This window comes from Rhinoderma darwinii, chromosome 6 (genome assembly GCF_050947455.1).
Source record: "Rhinoderma darwinii isolate aRhiDar2 chromosome 6, aRhiDar2.hap1, whole genome shotgun sequence".
NCBI lineage: Eukaryota > Metazoa > Chordata > Amphibia > Anura > Rhinodermatidae > Rhinoderma > Rhinoderma darwinii.
In genome coordinates this window covers 106091277-106109337 of record NC_134692.1, presented here as the reverse complement: position 1 = coordinate 106109337, position 18061 = coordinate 106091277, and the positions used below count along the sequence as shown (strand labels likewise).

At 46.8% G+C, this 18061-nt stretch overlaps 1 protein-coding gene across 3 annotated transcripts in view; it reads right to left on the bottom strand.

Annotated features, from left to right (window-relative positions):
* The window catches only part of LOC142656401 (LITAF domain-containing protein-like), a 69781-nt gene extending 56563 nt beyond the window's left edge, over positions 1–13218 (bottom strand). Inside the window, exon 1 of one of the 3 annotated variants that reach the window (XM_075831323.1) lies at positions 12959–13218. The gene's annotated coding sequence lies outside the window, so the exon portion shown is untranslated. Of the gene's footprint in view, positions 1–916; positions 955–12958 lie in introns of those variants that run through there. The other 2 variants (XM_075831324.1, XM_075831327.1) reach the window with 2 other exon arrangements.
* Positions 13219–18061: the final 4843 nt, after the last annotated feature.

Below are 18061 nucleotides of genomic sequence, written 5' to 3'. Positions count from 1 at the left end.
TCTGGGACCACCTCCAATCCTAAATAAATAGGGCTATGTGGCAGAGTCGGGACAAGGGATAGGCATAGAATGTGGACACCTAATGCGTCATTGATGGGGTCGGGGTGAAATTTTTTTTAAAAAGTGCAATGTTTTGCATTTAAATGTCTTACCAATCAGTGTTTCCCTGTATGAATAAGAATGCTAGGGATTGTTATCTAAGGGTGCATCAGGTAACAATTAAATTAATGACTTTCCATATGATGGCAATGTGTAACGTGGATTTAATTATGATACACTGTAGGCAGACCAACAACCAATCAACTTCTTTACTAAACGGCAACGTATAAGTTTTGGCAAAGCGGTCAATACCCGAGGTCGGGGAACTCTACCTCCACGGGAGTTCCCACCGTGCCCGTTTGTGTCAAAGGAATCTGTGGACACATAGGTCCCGCCTTCTATAGTGCCGTCACAGGTCACAGAGACGCCACTCTCTACCACACGGCTTATCCCGATCTCTTGATTTACCAATGTCACCGGGTTGCACCAAATTCCTTTGTGGAGGACACTCTCCTACCCCTGCTACACGGGTCGTTGCAGAGGCACAGCTACCTTTCGCGCACGGACACCATTGGCGGTACTCTGGCAACGGTCCGAGTACCTTAGGTACAACTATTTAAGGGGGTATTGTAAAGTAAGTAGATAGTCCAAAGTCCATGCAAATCAGTCCATTGAATAAGATGATTACCACCCATTTAAGACCACTTTGCACTGGCTATAACATAAACATACCTTGCTTGTAACTTGTATATTAATAACCAGGAAATATTACTTCAAAGATGACTGTTCACTCAAATTACCACAAGGAGTGGTGGGATGACCATACTTCACTTGATAATTATATTCTGGATATAATTTATTCAGTCAATATTCAGACCTTATCCTCAGGTCCCTCTGACTTGATGACACTTTGTGGTGTTAGGCCAGACCGTCAGTGTTCAGTTTCTTTCTGCCTACTGTCACTTTAACTCCCTTAACTATTATGACCTCACACTTTCCCGCCTTTTTCTAACTCCACCCCTTCTCTCTAACCTCTTTCTATCCAGAAGCCACACCAATCACCTTGACCAGTTTGGTCGTCTGATTTGTGCACTAATACGGGTCTCAATGGGAACCCCCCTTAGTGCAGGGCTGTTGTGTTTCCTTGGTTGCTAGGGAAACCCAGCCTCACCCCTGCCCACTGAGAAGACATACAGAAACAGGAGGATACAAACAACCAAGACAGACACCGGGACACACACACAAAAGGGTGAGAGAGCAAAACAAGCAACCATGTACAATACCTGGTGGGTGACCAGGAAACACCCCACACTTTCTTCCCCCTGTTGAGGGGTGTGGTCGTCTACACCAACCACTGACAAGTCAAAGTCCCTCAGTCGGGTTGGAACAAGTCCTTGGTTGTTCCGTACTGGGTAGCGGGAAGCCTCCTGCCCAGGTCTTTGCACTTCATCGCCTGTCAACAGTGCCTCTGTGATCCTATCTGGTGGAACAGCTACCCCCCACTCAAGTTCAGGCGGTGTCACTGATAACCCAGGCGCAGGCAGAGGCACCTTTTCCACGCACTCCCTAGGGAAGTTGAAAGGTTTTAAATGATTCCAGTGCAGATTTCAGAGAGGGCTATCCCTATCTTCTGGCTTGACTTCGTACACAGGTAGATTTGGATCCAGCTGCCTCTGCACCACGTGTGGGTGAGACTCCCATATGGGTGCCAATTTTCCGGCTCAGCTGCTTCTTTTGTTCCGCACTAGGACACGATATCCTGGAAACAGTGGTGGAACTCTGGGCCTCCTAGGCATGGTGGAAGTTGGACCCTGTTCGTCAGCTGCTTGAACCAAGTCTCTGGCCCATCGTAGTTTAGCTTGATGTTCCTCAATCCACTGTGAAGAAGTATATACTTTACTTGCCTCTGGTTGATACAGCAAGATGGACATCGGCAACCTTTCCGGGTCAACCAAACAGCAACTCGTATGGGGTGAAACCTGTACTGCTATGTACAGTGTGATTGTAGGCCCACACCACTGTTTGCACATGTTCGGGACATCTTTCTTGGAAATCTTCCCCCAATGTACGTATTAATCCCAACAAAGTTTGATTAAGGCCTCATTTACACGAGCGTGCGCAAAAGGCACTTGACAGCTCCGTGTGTCATCAGTGTATGATGCGCGGCTGCGTGATTTTCGCGCAGCTGCCATCATAGAGATGAGGCTAGTCGACGTCAGTCACTGTCCAGGGTGCTGAAAGAGTTAACTGATCGGCAGTAACTCTTTCAGCACCCTCGACAGTGAATTCCGATCACAATATACACCAACCTGTGAATAAAAAAAAGACGTTCATACTTACCAAGAACTTCCTGCTTCCTCCAGTCCGGTCTCCCGGCCGTTGCCTTGGTGACGCGTCCCTCTCCTGTCATCCGGCCCCACCTCCCTGGATGACGCGGCAGTCCATGTGACCGCTGCAGCCTGTGATTGGCTGCAGCCTGTGCTTGACCTGTGATTGGCTGCAGCTGTCACTTGGACTGAATTGTCATCCCGGGAGGTCAGACTGGAGGAAGAAGCCGGGAGTTAGCGGTAAGTCAGAACTTCTTTTTTTTTTTTACACGTTCATGTATATTGTGATCGGAAGTCACTGTCCAGGGTGCTGAACCAGTTTAACTCTTTCAGCACCGTGGACAGTGACTGTCTCCTGACGTCGCGTACCGGAAAATTTTTTGCCGTTTTCGGTCAAAACGAGTTCGGCCGAACCCGGTGAAGTTCGGGTCGCTCATCTCTAATTTGACACTCCGTTTGGATGTTTGTAAAAAGAAAAGCACGTGGTGCTTTTCTGTTTACATTCATCCTTTTGACAGCTCTTGCGCGAATCACGCAGTTCGCACGGAAGTGCTTCCGTGCGGCATGCGTGGTTTTCACACACCCATTGACTTCAATGGGTGCGTAATGCGCGAAAAACGCACGATTATAGAACATGTCGTGAGTTTTACGCAACGCACTCGCGCTGCGCAAAATTCACGCATTGTCTGCACTGCCCCATAGAGTAATATAGGTGCGTACGACACGCGTGAAAAGCACGCACGTTGCACGCGCGTATATTACGCTCGTGTAAATGAGGCCTAAAGCGTTCATGAACAATTACCTTGGGGGATATGGAGTAGTGCGAGACTTCCTTATTCCATGAAGTCAACACAATTCTCTCACTACCTCTGCTTCAAAGCTTGGCCCTTGATCAGTTAAAATTCGCATGGGGCAGCCGTAGGGCAACACATGGGTCCACAACAGTTCAGCGGTGGTTAGTGCAGTCTGGTTAATCGTGGGGATCACCACAGCAAATTTGGAAAAATGGTCAATACACACAAGTGCATATCTGTGGCCTGAGGTCACTTAAAGAGGCTCTGTCACCACATTATACGTGCCCTATCTCCTACATAATCTGATTGGCGCTGTAATGTAGATAACAACAGTGTTTTTTATTTTGAAAAACGATAATTTTTTAACAAGTTAGGAGCAATTTTAGATTTATGCTAATTAGTTTCTTAATACCCAACTGGGCGTTTTTTAACTTTTGACCAAGTGGGCCTTGTAAAGAGAAGTGTATGACGCTGACCAATCAGCGTCATACACTTCTCTCCATTCATGTCCATTTGTACTCAGCAAAGCGTGATCTCCATGTGCTGTCACATACACCCACATTAACTTTACTGAAGTGTCTTGAGAGTGAATAGACATCACCTCCAGCCGGGACGCAATGTCTATTCACACTCCCGACACTTCGGTAAAGTTTGTGTGTCACTTAACCACAGCACTGCGTGATCTCGCGAGCATGCTGTCATTCACAGCGTGATCTCGCGAGATCACGCAGTGCTGTGATTAAGTGACTACTATGGCCTGTGGGGGAAGAAGTTGTTCAGCTCCTTTGTGTATGGCACAGTTGCGACACTCTTGACACACTTTCTTAATAGTAATTGCTAATTTAGGACTGAAGAAATATCGGCGTACTGACTGCTCTGTTTTTGTAGGTCCGAAATGGCCACGTACCTCGTGAAGCAACCGACATGTCTCTTCAGCCTGGGCTTTAGGGAGCATCAGCTGCCAAATATATAGCTGTTCCCTAGAGAGATGGGCCCGTCGGTACAATATTCCGGAACAGTGTTCCAATCTTACCCAATGCTAAGCTACGGCTCTTCCCCATGGACTGAGAGTTTACTTGTCTCGCTTGCTAGGTCGACTTTGTTTCTGCAGCTAGCATATGATGACCTGTAAATCCTTGTCTGCCAATTGACATTCTGCCCAATCTTCCCGATTGCGCATCTCTGAAAAGTCTGTTCGGGGATTTTGGGCTCGTATCTTCATTAATGGAGCGGTGGCGGTGGGATTTCTTCTGATTCCAATACTTCATCTCACTCACCCACTGGTTCTTCACAGGGGTTGCGAGATAATGCATCAGCGTTGGAATTGCTGCTGCCTGGTCGATAATGGATGATATAATCAAATCGGGCCAGAGGAGCCACCCAGCGTTGTTCCATGGCGTCCAAACTTGACGGTGTCAAGATATACTAGGGGATTATTGTCTGTGTAAATCTGGACATGGCTTCCAGCAGGGTACTCCGAAAATCTCTCAGTAATGGCCCAGACTATGGCAAGTAATTCCAACTTAAAGGAACTGTAGTTGGATGGATTCTTTTCTGTGGGCCAAAGGCTGCGACTGCAATAGGCTATTACCCGCTCAGCTCCCTCTTGACGTTGGTTCAACACAGCTCCTAGCCCGGCTAGGCTGCCATAAGTGTGCAGTTCAAATGGGAGACGGTAATCAGCAAAAGCCAATATCGGGGCAGAGACAAGCTGACGCTTCAGTTTGTTGAATGCCTCCTGTTGCGGATCTCCCCATTCAGAGACAATTTCTATGCTGTGTCGGCCTTTATGTTCAGGGAATTGTCCACTCACTAATTGATTGAGAGGAAGTGCAATCTTGGCAAAATCTTTAATGTAACGCCGATAATAGCCGACCAGCCCTAAAAAGGACCGCACTTTAGAGACTGTCTTTGGTTCAGCCCACTCACATACCGCTTTCAACTTGTCTGGATCGGCTGCCACTCCCGCCTCACTAACTACATGTCCCAGGTATCAAATTTCTGTTTGGGCCAATTTGCATTTGGCTGGTTTCAATTTCAGTCCGTACCAGCCCAATCGGCCTAGCAACACATCCAGATGTTCAAAATGGTCTTGGAATGTCTCTGAGAATATTACAACGTTGTCCAGGTAAATCAGCACAGTCTCGAAATTTAAATCACCTAAGCACTGCTCCATGAGTATTTGAAAGGTGCTGGGCGCATTTGTAAGTCCAAACGGTATCCTGTTAAACTGAAACAGGCCCAAGGGGGTGATAAATGCTGTTTTCTTTCAATCCTCTTCTTTAACTGGCACTTGCCAATAGCCACTAGCCAAATCTAATGACGTAAAGAACTTGGCTTTCTTCATGGCAGTGAGAGATTCTTTGACATGTGGTAGGGGGGAAAGCATCCCGGTGAGTGCATGTGTTTATTCTCCTATAATCCACACAGAAGCGTAGCGTACTATCCTTTTTGCGCACTAGAACAATCGGAACTGCCCCGGGGATGGTGCTACCTCGGATCACTTGTCCTTCCATCATTTTTCATAGACGATCCTTCACTTCCCGGTAAAGGGCTTGAGGGATACTGCGGTACCTTTCTCTCACAGGGTGATTCTCTCCCGAATCAAATTGAATGTTCAATATCCATTGTGCACCCATAGTAATCATCATGAGCAGCGATTACCCAATGGAACCTTTTCAGTAATGACTTCAGTTCAGTCACCATTTCAAGGCTCAAGTCCAGGGCGTCTATGTCCAACTGTGCACACAGCCAAGTAAGTACCTGGTCTTCAGGGGTTGTCTTACTTTGAGTTTGACTCGCTCAGTGGTGGAGTAGTGGAATCAGTCACGTCAGTTGGTTGTATTATGTGCACTTCTGCAATGAGGGTTCCAGGGTTAATATGCAAAGGATGGTCCCCTGTGTTCATAATCCGCACTGTAACTAATCCCTGAGAAACAGTGCTTAAAGTGCGACCTACTATCGATTCCTGTTCCCACTCGAAGCCCCTCATGGCTTCCACTAACACAGTGGCACCTGACAGTTTATTGTGAGTTCCTACTGGAAGGGGTAACGTCACATCCTGTTGGGGTGAAATGTTTAGCACACTTCTTTTTGGAGTATGTACCAGGCAAGCTCGGCCATCAATGCGCCTCCAGTTTTTCTACTACTGGCATCTTTGTTGCAACTGCCACAGGTGTTGCATGGCTGGCTCGCTGACTGGGATTTGGGATACATAGGTCGCTCCTGTCACGATGCAGGGTGTGGACCCATTGGGCCGTACCGCATAGCGGGATGGCAGCTGGCCAAACAGGTATGGTACAGAGTCTATAGTCCAGTAAGGGTATGTGCACACACACTAATTGCGTCCGTAATTGACGGACGTATTTCGGCACATACCCTAAGGGTACTGTAATGGCAGGAAGGAGGTGAAGGGAAAGTGAGCCCTAATCTACCCACCGCCCTGTCCCTGCCTACTTGCAACGACCCGCCCTAGGCGACGGGGTACAACTGGGCGGCGGTCCCTACACTGTCTAAGTGCACGGGAGAACAAACAGGGAACACGCAAGGGAAGGGGCAGTAGCCACGGAACGCCACGAGGAAACGGAGCAGTGAATGAGTAGTCAGGACCAGGATGAAGTGGAGTATACCAAAGTGAGCACGGAGAAGGAAGCAAGCCAGGGGCAAAGCAAAGCAGGTTAAGAGGAACTGCAGCAAGGCAGAAGCACGGCAGAAGCAGGCTGGAGCAAGCAGCAGTGAGGCCAGGAATCCAGAAGAATTACAAGCACTGAGGAAGAGAACACGGCAGGTGATAAAGGACAGGGGGCGGAGCTAACTCCGACTGACCAGGCCGCGATAGGCTCTCCCACTCCTGAGCCTGGCACCCTGGTTGGTGGGAGATGGTGTCAGTCGAACAGGTCTGGCCTCAGGTGTGGATTGATTAATCCCAGGAGTATACCTAGACGTAGTACCTGGCAGATCCCTAACAGGTACCTGAGGCAATGTAGACAGTAGCAAGGCAGGCTCGACTGGGACCAGGCGGCAGGTAGACATCAGGCATGGAGTAGCAGAACAGGCGTGGAATGCAGCACAACATGACCACAGCTCAGCATGACCAGGATAGTACTGGATAGCACAGGATACAGGATATAGGATACAGGTACGGGGAACACTGGGAACTGGAAGACACTTAGGAGACCATTTGCAAGACAAACTTTGGGAAACAACAACAATGCTCAGGGGAGGATCAGAAGGGCGGTATTATAGTCCAGGAAATCATGTGAGTTAATAATGATGATTTTCATGTGCGCGCGCTGGCCCTTTAAGCGCGGGCAAGAGCGCACACGTGCACCCTCCGGGAGACAGTCTCGATACCCAGAAGTGAGTGCCGGCACCTCACAGGGGGTGCGACGCAGCACAACAGCAAGATGTCTATGGCCGCGGTCGTCATGGGGTAAGTTAGAACGACGGACCGCATTCATAGACGTTATAGCATCCCCCCTCTTACACCCCCTCTTCTTGGGGCCAGAGTGGGAGAGAAACTCCCTCATGAGGACAGGGGCATCGATGTTCTCCTCTGGCTCCCAAGACCTCTCTTCTGGACCGAGTCCCCTCCAATCCACCAAATAAAACATCCTCCCTCCCACCTTCTTGGTGGCTAAAATCTCCCTTACCACGAAAGTCCCTGACAAGCCGCCAGGAGCCACTGCGGAACTAGGAGTCCTAGAGCAGCGGTTCAGGACCACAGGCTTCAGCGAGGAGACATGGAAGGAGTTAGGGATCTTGAGGGTAGGAGGCAGCCGCAGTCTGTAAGACACCGGGTTAATTTGTAGGAGGATCTTGAAGGGTCCGAGGAACCTGGAAGCAAATTTGCAGGGCGGCACCCTCAGACGGATATTCTTTGAGGACAACCAGACCTTCGTACCTGGAAGAAACTGAAGAGGATCTCGTCTTCTAGTGTCTGATTTTTTCTTCATGCAGTCAACTGCCAGCAGAATAGAAGATCGGGTCTGTTGCCATATTTGCAGAAATTCCCTGAAGGTCGAGTCAGCTGCAGGCACCTGGGACATAGTGGAGACATGAAGAGGTATTCGAGGATGTTGACCGTAGACTATGAAGAACGGGCTGGAGGTGGTGGACTCACTAGTATGGTTATTATAGGAGAATTCTGTCCACGGGAGCAGCTGCACCCAGTCATCATGTCGTATGGAAACAGAGTGACGTAGATAGTTCTCCATAATTTGATTAATCCCCTTGACTTGCCCATTGGACTGGGGATGATAGGCCGAAGAGAAGTCCAACTTTACACCGTAGAGACCGCAGAGTGCTCTCCAAAACTTCAAGGTGAACTGGACCCCTCGATCCGAGACAATATGCAGTGCAGACGGAAGATGTGTTGTATGAAGAGGTCGGCCAGTCAGAGGAACAAAATGAGCCATTTTAGAGAATCGATCCATCACCACCCAGATCACACTACAACCCGCACAGAGAGGGAGATCCGTGACACAGTCCATTGCAACATGCTGCCAGGGAACAACAGGCACAGGCAGTGGTCTGAGCCGACCAGCTGGTCTGGAGTGGGCAACTTTATTTGCTGTGCATACCGTACATGAGGAGATAAAGTCCATGACGTCTTTGGGCAGCGTGGGCCACCAGAACTAACAGGCGATTAGGTCTTGGGTCTTACGAGTACCAGGATTCTTCCTCTGTCTGCCAGACGTACAAAAGTTCTTCCTGGAAGAATGTCTCTAACCTGCATAGGGTTCACAGAGAAGATGCAGGAAGGATCAATAATATTCTGTGGAGACTCCACAGTTTCCTCTGTCTCAAATGACCGAGACAAGGCATCGGCCCTCACATTCCTGTCGGCAGGTCGGTAGTGGAGTTCGAACCAGAACCGAGCAAAGAACAACGACCACCTGGCTTGACGAGGATTCAACCATTGAGCCGTCTGTAGATAGGTCAGATTCTTGTGATCCGTGAAGACCAGGATAGGATGGACTGCGCCTTACAGTAGGTGTCTCCACTCCTGCAGGGCCAGCTTGATGGCCAGTAACTCCCGATCCCCAATCGAGTAGTTGTGCTCTGCGGATGAAAACACTTTGGAATAGTAGCCATATACCACAGTCTTGCCTTTAGAACCTCTCTGGAACAACAGTGCCCCCGCACCAACAGAGGAAGTGTCCACCTCTAATGAAAACTGTAGGGATACATCAGGGTGGTGAAGAATAGAGTCTGACGTGAAGGCTTTTTTTAAGGTCTCAAATGCGGCTTCTGCCTCCGGAGTCCACACCTTGGCATTTATACCCTTTTTAGTGAGGGAAGAGATGGGGGCTGTCAATGACGAGAAGTTGGGGATGAACAGCTGGTAGAAGTTGGCGAATCCCAGGAAGAGTTGTATGGCGCTTAAGCCTTGGGGTTGTGGCCACTCCAGGACAGCCTTTACCTTCTCAGGGTCCAAGGGAAGAGATCTTTTTTCAAACATGCACTTCTCCAGCTTGGCATAAAGATGATTCTCCCTTAAACTAAGCAACACCTGGCGGACATGACTCTGGTGAGTTACTGGATCTGGTGGAAAAAATCTAAATGTCAACAAGATACACCACAACACACATATAGAGGAGATAACGAAAAATGTCATTGACAAATTCTTGAAACACCGCAGGGGCGTTACACAGGCCGAAGGGCATAACTAGGTATTCATAGTGCCCATCAAGTGTATTAAATGCGGTCTTCCACTCGTCACCCTGACGAATCCGAATCAGGTTGTAGGCCCCCTGCAAGTACAGTTTGGAAAAAAAAATTGCCCCCCCTATACGATCAAACAGTTCCGAAATCAAAGGCAATGGGTACCTGTTCTTCACCGTGATCCGATTGAGACCTCGGTAGTCAATGCAGGGTCGGAGGGATCCATCCTTCATCTTAACAAAGAAAATCCCAGCTCCGGCCGGTGATGAGGATTTACAAATTAAGCCCCTTTCCAGATTCTCCTTAATGTAGGTCAACATAGACTGAGTCTCTAGCAGGGAGAGAGGGTATACTCTACCGTGAGGAGGAGAGGAATCAGGAACCAAGTCGATCGGACAATCATATGCTCGATGTGGCGGCAAGGTCTCTGCTTCCCACTTATTGAAGACATCAGGGAACATAGAGAAACAAGAAGGCAACCCTGCCAATGACTGATGCGGAGAAGACTGTGGTGGATGGATATGACCCAGACAGCAGTCGAGACACTTGGGACCCCACTGGAGAACCTCTCCAGAGTTCCAATCTGAGGACTGGGGTCGTGCAAACGGAGCCAAGGCAAACCCAGCAGCACGGGGTTGACGGCCTTGGGCAGGACAAACAGGGAGATGAGCTCAGTGTGAAGAGCTCCCACTTGAAGTCTCAATGGCTTGGTCACCGACAAAACTGGGTCAGGCAATGGCAGTCGGAGGAGCTTGCATAGAGGCAGGAAGGGAAGCAGCTAGCGCCCCTAGCTGCTGCACCATGGAGTTCACTGCCACAAGAAGTTGATCCTGTCTTGCTCGGAAATCCTGCAGGTTCGCCTGCATGGCTTGGGAGGGTGACATGCCCTTAAATTGACCAGCGTGGTCCATGGCCTGAGCGTACTGTCACAATGCAGGGTGTGGACCCACTGGGCCGTACCGCGTAGCGGGATGGCAGCTGGCCAAACAGGTATGGTAGACGTCAGGCGTGGAGTAGCAGAACAGGCGTGGAATGCAGCACAACACGACAACAGCTCAGCACGGCAGTAGACCAGGATAGTATTGGATAGCACGGGATACAGGATACAGGTACGGGGAACACTGGGAACTGGAAGACACATAGGAGACCATTTGCAAGACAAACTTTGGGAAACAACAACAACGCTCAGGCGAGGATCAGAAGGGCGGTGACCTTATTATAGTCCAGGAAATCATGTGAGTTAATGATGATGATTTTCATGTGCGCGCGCTGGCCCTTTAAGGGCGGTCATAAGCGGGAGACAGGCTCGATACCCGTAAGTGAGTGCCGGCGCCTCACAGAGGGACGATGTAGCACAGCAGCAGGATGTCCATGGCTGCGGTCGTCGAGGGGTAAGTTAGAACGACGGACTGCGGCCATAGACGTTACAGCTCTGAACTCTTGAAATAGCAGTCCATCCACTTCCCTGAGAACATTCATGCCCAAAATAACATGTACTCCACTCTTTATAGCATCCTGTACCACCACAATGCCCCACAGAGACAATCGGCGACCGAACACTTCAATGTCCATCTATACTACTCCCACCACAGGTATAGAAAGATTATTGGCTGCTGTTTGGGCGATGCAGGGAGCTTGTAGTAGGATATTTTTATGGAAATGGTGTTCATACAATTCAGCAGAAATGGTTGTTACTTCTGAACCAGTGTCAACTAAATCTACAGCCTACAGCTGCGGACTCTTTTAGTTTAATGGAGTCTTCGGCACAGGGCAATCACGGGCCATATGTCCAGGCTGGTCACAAAGCCAACAGCGCCGTATATTGAAGTTGGAGGCGTTGACCTAAGCTGAGCCAATTCTTCCCGCAGTTCCTTAATGGCTATCCTCATCTCTCGGGCAAACCCTTGTAGTGTGCTAGTGTGCTGTTGGTACTTTCAATAGTGGTAGTTTGAGTACCATGAGCGGCAACTACTGCATTTTCCTCATCTTCACGCTGTCTCTCTATTGCCTCTTTTATCCCTATCGCCAGGGTCTAATCGACCCTTATAAAGTCTCTGAGAGCCCTACGGAGGGCTATATTTTTTAGTCTTGCAATAAACTGATCCTTCAGCACTCGGTCACTATTTGGAACCGCTTTACATCCGTTAGCCAGTCGACTACACAACATCTGAAAGCCTACTGAGAATTGCTGTAAAGTTTCATTATCCCTCTTGCTTCTGACATAGAACTTTTTGCGTAACTCAATGGCCGGAGTAGAATCCCCATATAAAGCTTCAAGACGCTGGAATACCTGCTCCATGCTGGCTCTTTGATCTTGGGCAGCACTACCACAGCTTTGCAAGCATCTCCTTCCAGTGCATTCAGAGCTAAGTCTGCTTGGTGGGGAATTGACACTTGACACAGCCGGGATGCTGCACGGATTCTTTCCATCCAGTCAGACAGGGGAATATTTTGTCCATCAAATTTTGGTACACTGACCATTGCAGCCCCATGGGTATAATAATGGGTGAAGAGATTCAAGGTCCTTGGGCACCATTGCTGCTGCTAGGGGCATCTGATATGTTAGTCTAAGACATGATGTCATTTCCTGCCGAATACGCCAAATAAGTAAAGTGGATTTATTGATTATACACTGTAGGCAGACTAACAACCAATCAACTTCTTTATTAAACAGCAGCATATACGTTTTGGCAAAGCGGTCAGTACATGGGGTCGGGGAACTCGACCTCTGCAGGAGTTCCCACCATGCCCGTTTGTGTCAAAGGAATCTGTGGACACACAGGTCCTGCCTTCTATAGTGCCGCCATGGGTCACAGAGACTCCACTCACGACCACACAGCTTATTCCAATCTCTTTATTTACCTATGTCACCGGGTTGCACCAGATTCCTTTGCGGAGGACGCCCTCCTACCCTTGCTACATTTACACGAGTTGTTGCGGAAGCACTGCTACCTTTTGCGCACGTACACCATCGGCGGTACTCTGGCAATGGTCCGAGTACCTTAGGCACAACTATTTAAGGCGGTATTGTAAAGTAAGTAGCTAGTCCAAAGTCCATGCAAATCAGTCCATTGAAAAAGGTGATTACCACCTCTTTAAGACCGCTTTGCTCTGGCTATAACATAAACATACCTTGCTTGTAACTTTTATATTTATAACCCGGAAATATTACTCCAAAGATTACTTTTCACTCAAATTACCACAAGGAGTGGTGGGATGACCATACTTCACTTGATAATTATATTCTGGATAGAATTTATTCAGACCTTATCCTCAGGTCCCTCTGACTTGATGACCCTGTGGTGTTAGATTCCCAGACTGTAGGCCATAGACTCTAATGTTCAGTTTCTTTCTACCTATTGTCACTTGACCTCACTTAACTGTCATTAGCTCACACTTTCCCGCCTTTTTCTAACTCCACCCCTTCTCTCTCTCTAACCTCTTTCTATCCAGAAGCCGCACCAATCAGCTTGACTAGTGTGGTCACCTGATCTGTGCACTAATACAGGTCTCAATGGGAAGCCCCCTAGTGCAGGGCTGCTGTGTTTCCTTGGATGCTAGGGAAACCCAGCCTCACCCCTGCCCACTGGGAAGACATACAGAAACAGGAGGATACAAACAACCAAGACAGACACCGGGGGACACGGACTAAAAGGGTGAGAGAGCAAAAGACACAACCATTTACAATACCTGGTGGGTGACCAGGAAACACCCCACATATTATGCTGAACTTTAGTGACCAAGGTTGCCCAAGGCATTCTAAAACCACTGCCTTGGGCTCCAAGAAATATTGTCCGGTCCCTGCCATGCTGCAATTCCCTGCACCATGGGTAGCTGGGAACGTCCCTGTGCAGGGAAAAAACTCATCTGATTTCAACTAGTGCTTCAGCTCCTTTATTCTAAGGATTGACGATTGTCCCAGCAGTCAGACCTCCACCGATCCCAGAGATGTGCCATAACATTATATGGTAGGAAAACTCCTTTAGGGTAAGTTCACAGAGTTTTTTGACACGTTTTTTGATGAGGAAACCGCGTCGGAAAACGCGCCAAAAAACTGCCGAAAATGACTCCCATTGATTTCAATGGGAGGCGGAGGCATTTTTGTCCCGCTAGCGGAAAAACCGTCTTGAGGGAAAAAGAAGCGACATGCCCTATTTTCGGGCATTTACGTCTCTGACCTCCCATTGACATCAATGGGAGGCAGAGAAGCGTATTTCGCTGCGTTTTTTGCCAGCGGTGCTTCGCGGCGTGCAGGCAGAGCAAAATCGGGCTCAAAATTCCTGAAGGAATTTTGAGGCAGATTTTCTGCCTGCACAAAACTCTGCGTGAACCTACCCTTAATGCTGAATTAAATGAATTTTATTGTAGGTAGGAGAGATTACTAACTCTGCTTTGTATACTTTTTGTTGTATGAGACTTCTCTTGTTCACTGTACCTTCTTAGGCCCTGAAGAAAGGGCAGTCGCTTCTTTTTCCCGCAAGCATTTTTTTTCGCTATCGGGAAAAAAACGCCTCCGCTTCCCATTGAAATCAATGGGAAGCGATTTCGGCCATTTTTTTACCCGGTTTCAGCGGCAAAAATACGCAGCAAAAAAACTCTGTGTGAACAGGGCCTAATAATGCTTTTTGTTTATGCACCATGCCAAAATGTTTTACTTTCTTTTATAGTATTGTATTGTTAAATTTCAATAAAAATGTATTACCTTATCACCTTTAAATATCTACTTAACTCAGACTCTATAGAGCTATAGAAAGTACTCCTCTATACAAAAAAAACGATTCCAATGTTCATTATATTGCATTAGCTATAAAATAATTACATTTATGTCCTTTACATAACCATATATTGATAGATGATTATTGTCTTATACAAGACTATGATGATCTTTCCCCTCCATCCCTATTTTCCCAATTTTTTTATTTTTTATTTCTGTCTATCTCACCCCATTTCCCTTTATACTATTCCTTTCTTTTCATGACATTATTTGCTCAGCGTAGCCTAGACTACCCCAATATCTGGGACTTCCTTTTGTTTGGAAATAAAATAAAAGAGTTAAAGAAAATGTCAATAAGAATATGTTAATGAAAAAAAAAATAAAAATGATGATTGATATTGCCATTATCTATGTGTGGAGAATAAACAGAAAAAGCCTTCTTTATTTCAGCCACGGTATGCAAATTAAATCCTGTCCGGAGCCAAGTCAGCCTGAGCTTAACCTTTGGTTAGACGAATTAAAGAGTTTGGGAGTTTTGAGCAAATAGGATTGGTTTGAGCAAATACTGTAGGTACTGCATATCAATTAAACACTGCTGGGATGAGTGCAGATGAATAGAAAATCTTACGCGCAACTATAAAATGACCTTTTGTTACTGTAAAATTTCTTTAGAACTTTGCTTCCTCCTTAGTGTTGACATAAGTGCAGGAATGTAGTTCTGTCCTTGGTGACTCAATAAAATACGGAGACATATGATGTACAATGGGGGTAATTTAACAACTTTTCTACGCAAGTTTTCTGACATAGAAAATTCGCAAGCAGCTCAAAAAATAGGTGGAATTTAGAAGGACAGTAGTGGCCACATGCGGACTGACACATTTAGCATAATTTACTACAAAAACTGACTTAAATTATAGCGGAAATCTACACTAGCTCCCGGCCGGCGTAGATTTCGCTCAGGAACGCATGGACAGCCAGCTTGTTTTCTATTTAATCTGGCATATGAAACACTAGTCTTAATAAATTCCCCCCAATGTGTGATAAATTAGATAATTTCTCCTACCACCCCTGTACCTTTCACAACTCCCAATAATACTGTATGTTTATTTTATAGTGGTATGATAAACACACACACACACACACACACACACACACACATATTACATTAAAAAAAAATATGTATGGAGATTCTTTCTAATTTTATTAATTTTAAGCATTTCATCCACAACCATTGCTAACAGGTGTACAGAGACATGGAGTATTGACAACCTCTGGAAAAAGCTATAATCAGTGACTCTTCCAACATGTCAGTTTGTAAGCAACACTGCCAACTACTGAAGCATGTAACATGTAACATGTGAATTTCATGTGACTATCGTATAACATGTGAATATCATATGTTTTTATGTTGTCACAATTCAGTTCGAAATTTGCTTTTTCAGCAGCTACACACAGCTACCTCTGTAGATAGTGCCACACATTCCCCTGTAGATAATGCCACAATGCCCTCTGTAGATAATGCTACAGTGCCCTCTGCTCTATAGATAGTGACACACACACACTTTTTAGATAGTTCCACAGTGCCCCCTGTAGATAATGCCAAACACACCCCCTGTAGATAGAGCCACACAGCCCCTCTGTAGGCAGAGCCACAGAGTCCCCTGTAGATGGTGCCACAGTGTCCTTTGTAGATAATTCCACATTGCCCTCTGTAGATAATGCCACAGTGCCCTCTGGAGATAATGCCACACCCCCTGTAGATAGTGCCACATTGACCTCTGTAGATAGTGCCACAGTACCCTCTGCAGATAGTGCCCTCTGTAGTATGATAAATCTCAGTTCTACGTTCTATTGTATTAATCTAGGTTTGTCGTATACACAAAATAGTACTTCCTGTCTGAGTGTGTAGTTTTGTGGAGGATGAATAATCGTCTGGAGCTACATCTCGTGGTTTGGGTTGGACACTATAGTTTAAGTAAATTGAAAATGTTTAGCATAAGACATTCTAGAGAACTGCATTCTATGTAGGCAAGGAGTTAATGTTTGTTTCCCTTGTTGTCTAGGTTGGTGAAGGGGTAATCGCCTGTTTCTCTGGTGAAGAGATTAATGCCAGTTTTCCTGGTCATCTAGGGTAGGATAGCGATGGGGTTAACATGCATCCAGGAGTGGGTTACTTATCTCCCCTGGCTTCATCAATGTCTGTTCTGCCCTCTCTATGATCACCCATATCGCTTGACGAGCACCCTGTCTGAATTCCTGCTTGGGCGAACCCCAATTAAAGGGTTGGTGGCATTCCTTGACCGGCCATAGAGGCTAGTCACAGTGTTCTTATAAAAGAGATAGCAAAATTGCACCTCACAGTATGTCACTGTTAATATTGTAAAGCAACATAGGGTAGGGCATGATGGTGGTGACCCCCAGGTGTGTCACGGAAAGAGATGAAAGAAGCAGGAAGTTAGACTACCAACTTTAACTTTTACTTTGCATTTAAAATATGCACATTTCCTTCCACACATGGCTACAAATACTATGCAAATTTTTTCCACTCTGGGAGGCACAAAAATTTGTTACGAAAATTATGTACAATCTTCTCACTACTGAGAGGCACAGACTAGTTACGATTCAGGCGGGCAAGATGGCTTTCTTACACTGATGTGACCGGCAGAAGTTGATAAACTCCTTGACAAAAGGACTATTGTGTCTTAAGTCCCCCTTACACGGCCCGACGAGGGCCGTGTAAAAGGGCACCGATCAACGAGGCATATCAGCGCTCGTTTGCTCCTTTCAAAAGAAGCTATGTATGGGGACAATCGTTTGTTACTCTGATCGTTCCCATATATTTCTATGATGTCGGCAGCACATCTCCCTGTTTACACAGGGAGATGTGCTGCCGTCAACGACAATATTTTAGGCTGTGTAAACGATACAATCAGCCAATGAACAAGCGTTTGCTCATTCATCGTCTGATCGTTGCCATGTTTACACAGGGCAATTATCGGGAACAAGCTTTTTGTGAACACTCGTTTGCCTGATAAAAGGGCCCTTAGGCCTGGTGTGGTGGGTGCATAGTGTCCACACATAGTATAATGCGACATAAAGGCCCCCACACAGTATAATGCCCCTCATAGTTTCCCCCACACAAAGTATATTTCACCCATTGCAGCCAGAGACCTAACTTAAAAGAGCAACTAAATGGCAAAAAAACTATTTACAACATTCAGATCGAGTGTGGGAGCTTGGGAGTGTGCATTGGTTTCAAATGTGCAGTGTCTTAAAGAGGCTCTGTCACCAGATTTTGCAACCCCTATCTGCTATTGCAGCAGATAGGCGCTGCAATGTAGATTACAGTAACGTTTTTATTTTTAAAAAACGAGCATTTTTGGCCAAGTTATGACCATTTTTGTAGTTATGCAAATGAGGCTTGCAAAAGTCCAAGTGGGTGTGTTTAAAAGTAAAAGTCCAAGTGGGCGTGTATTATGTGCGTACATCGGGGCGTTTTTAATACTTTTACTAGCTGGGCG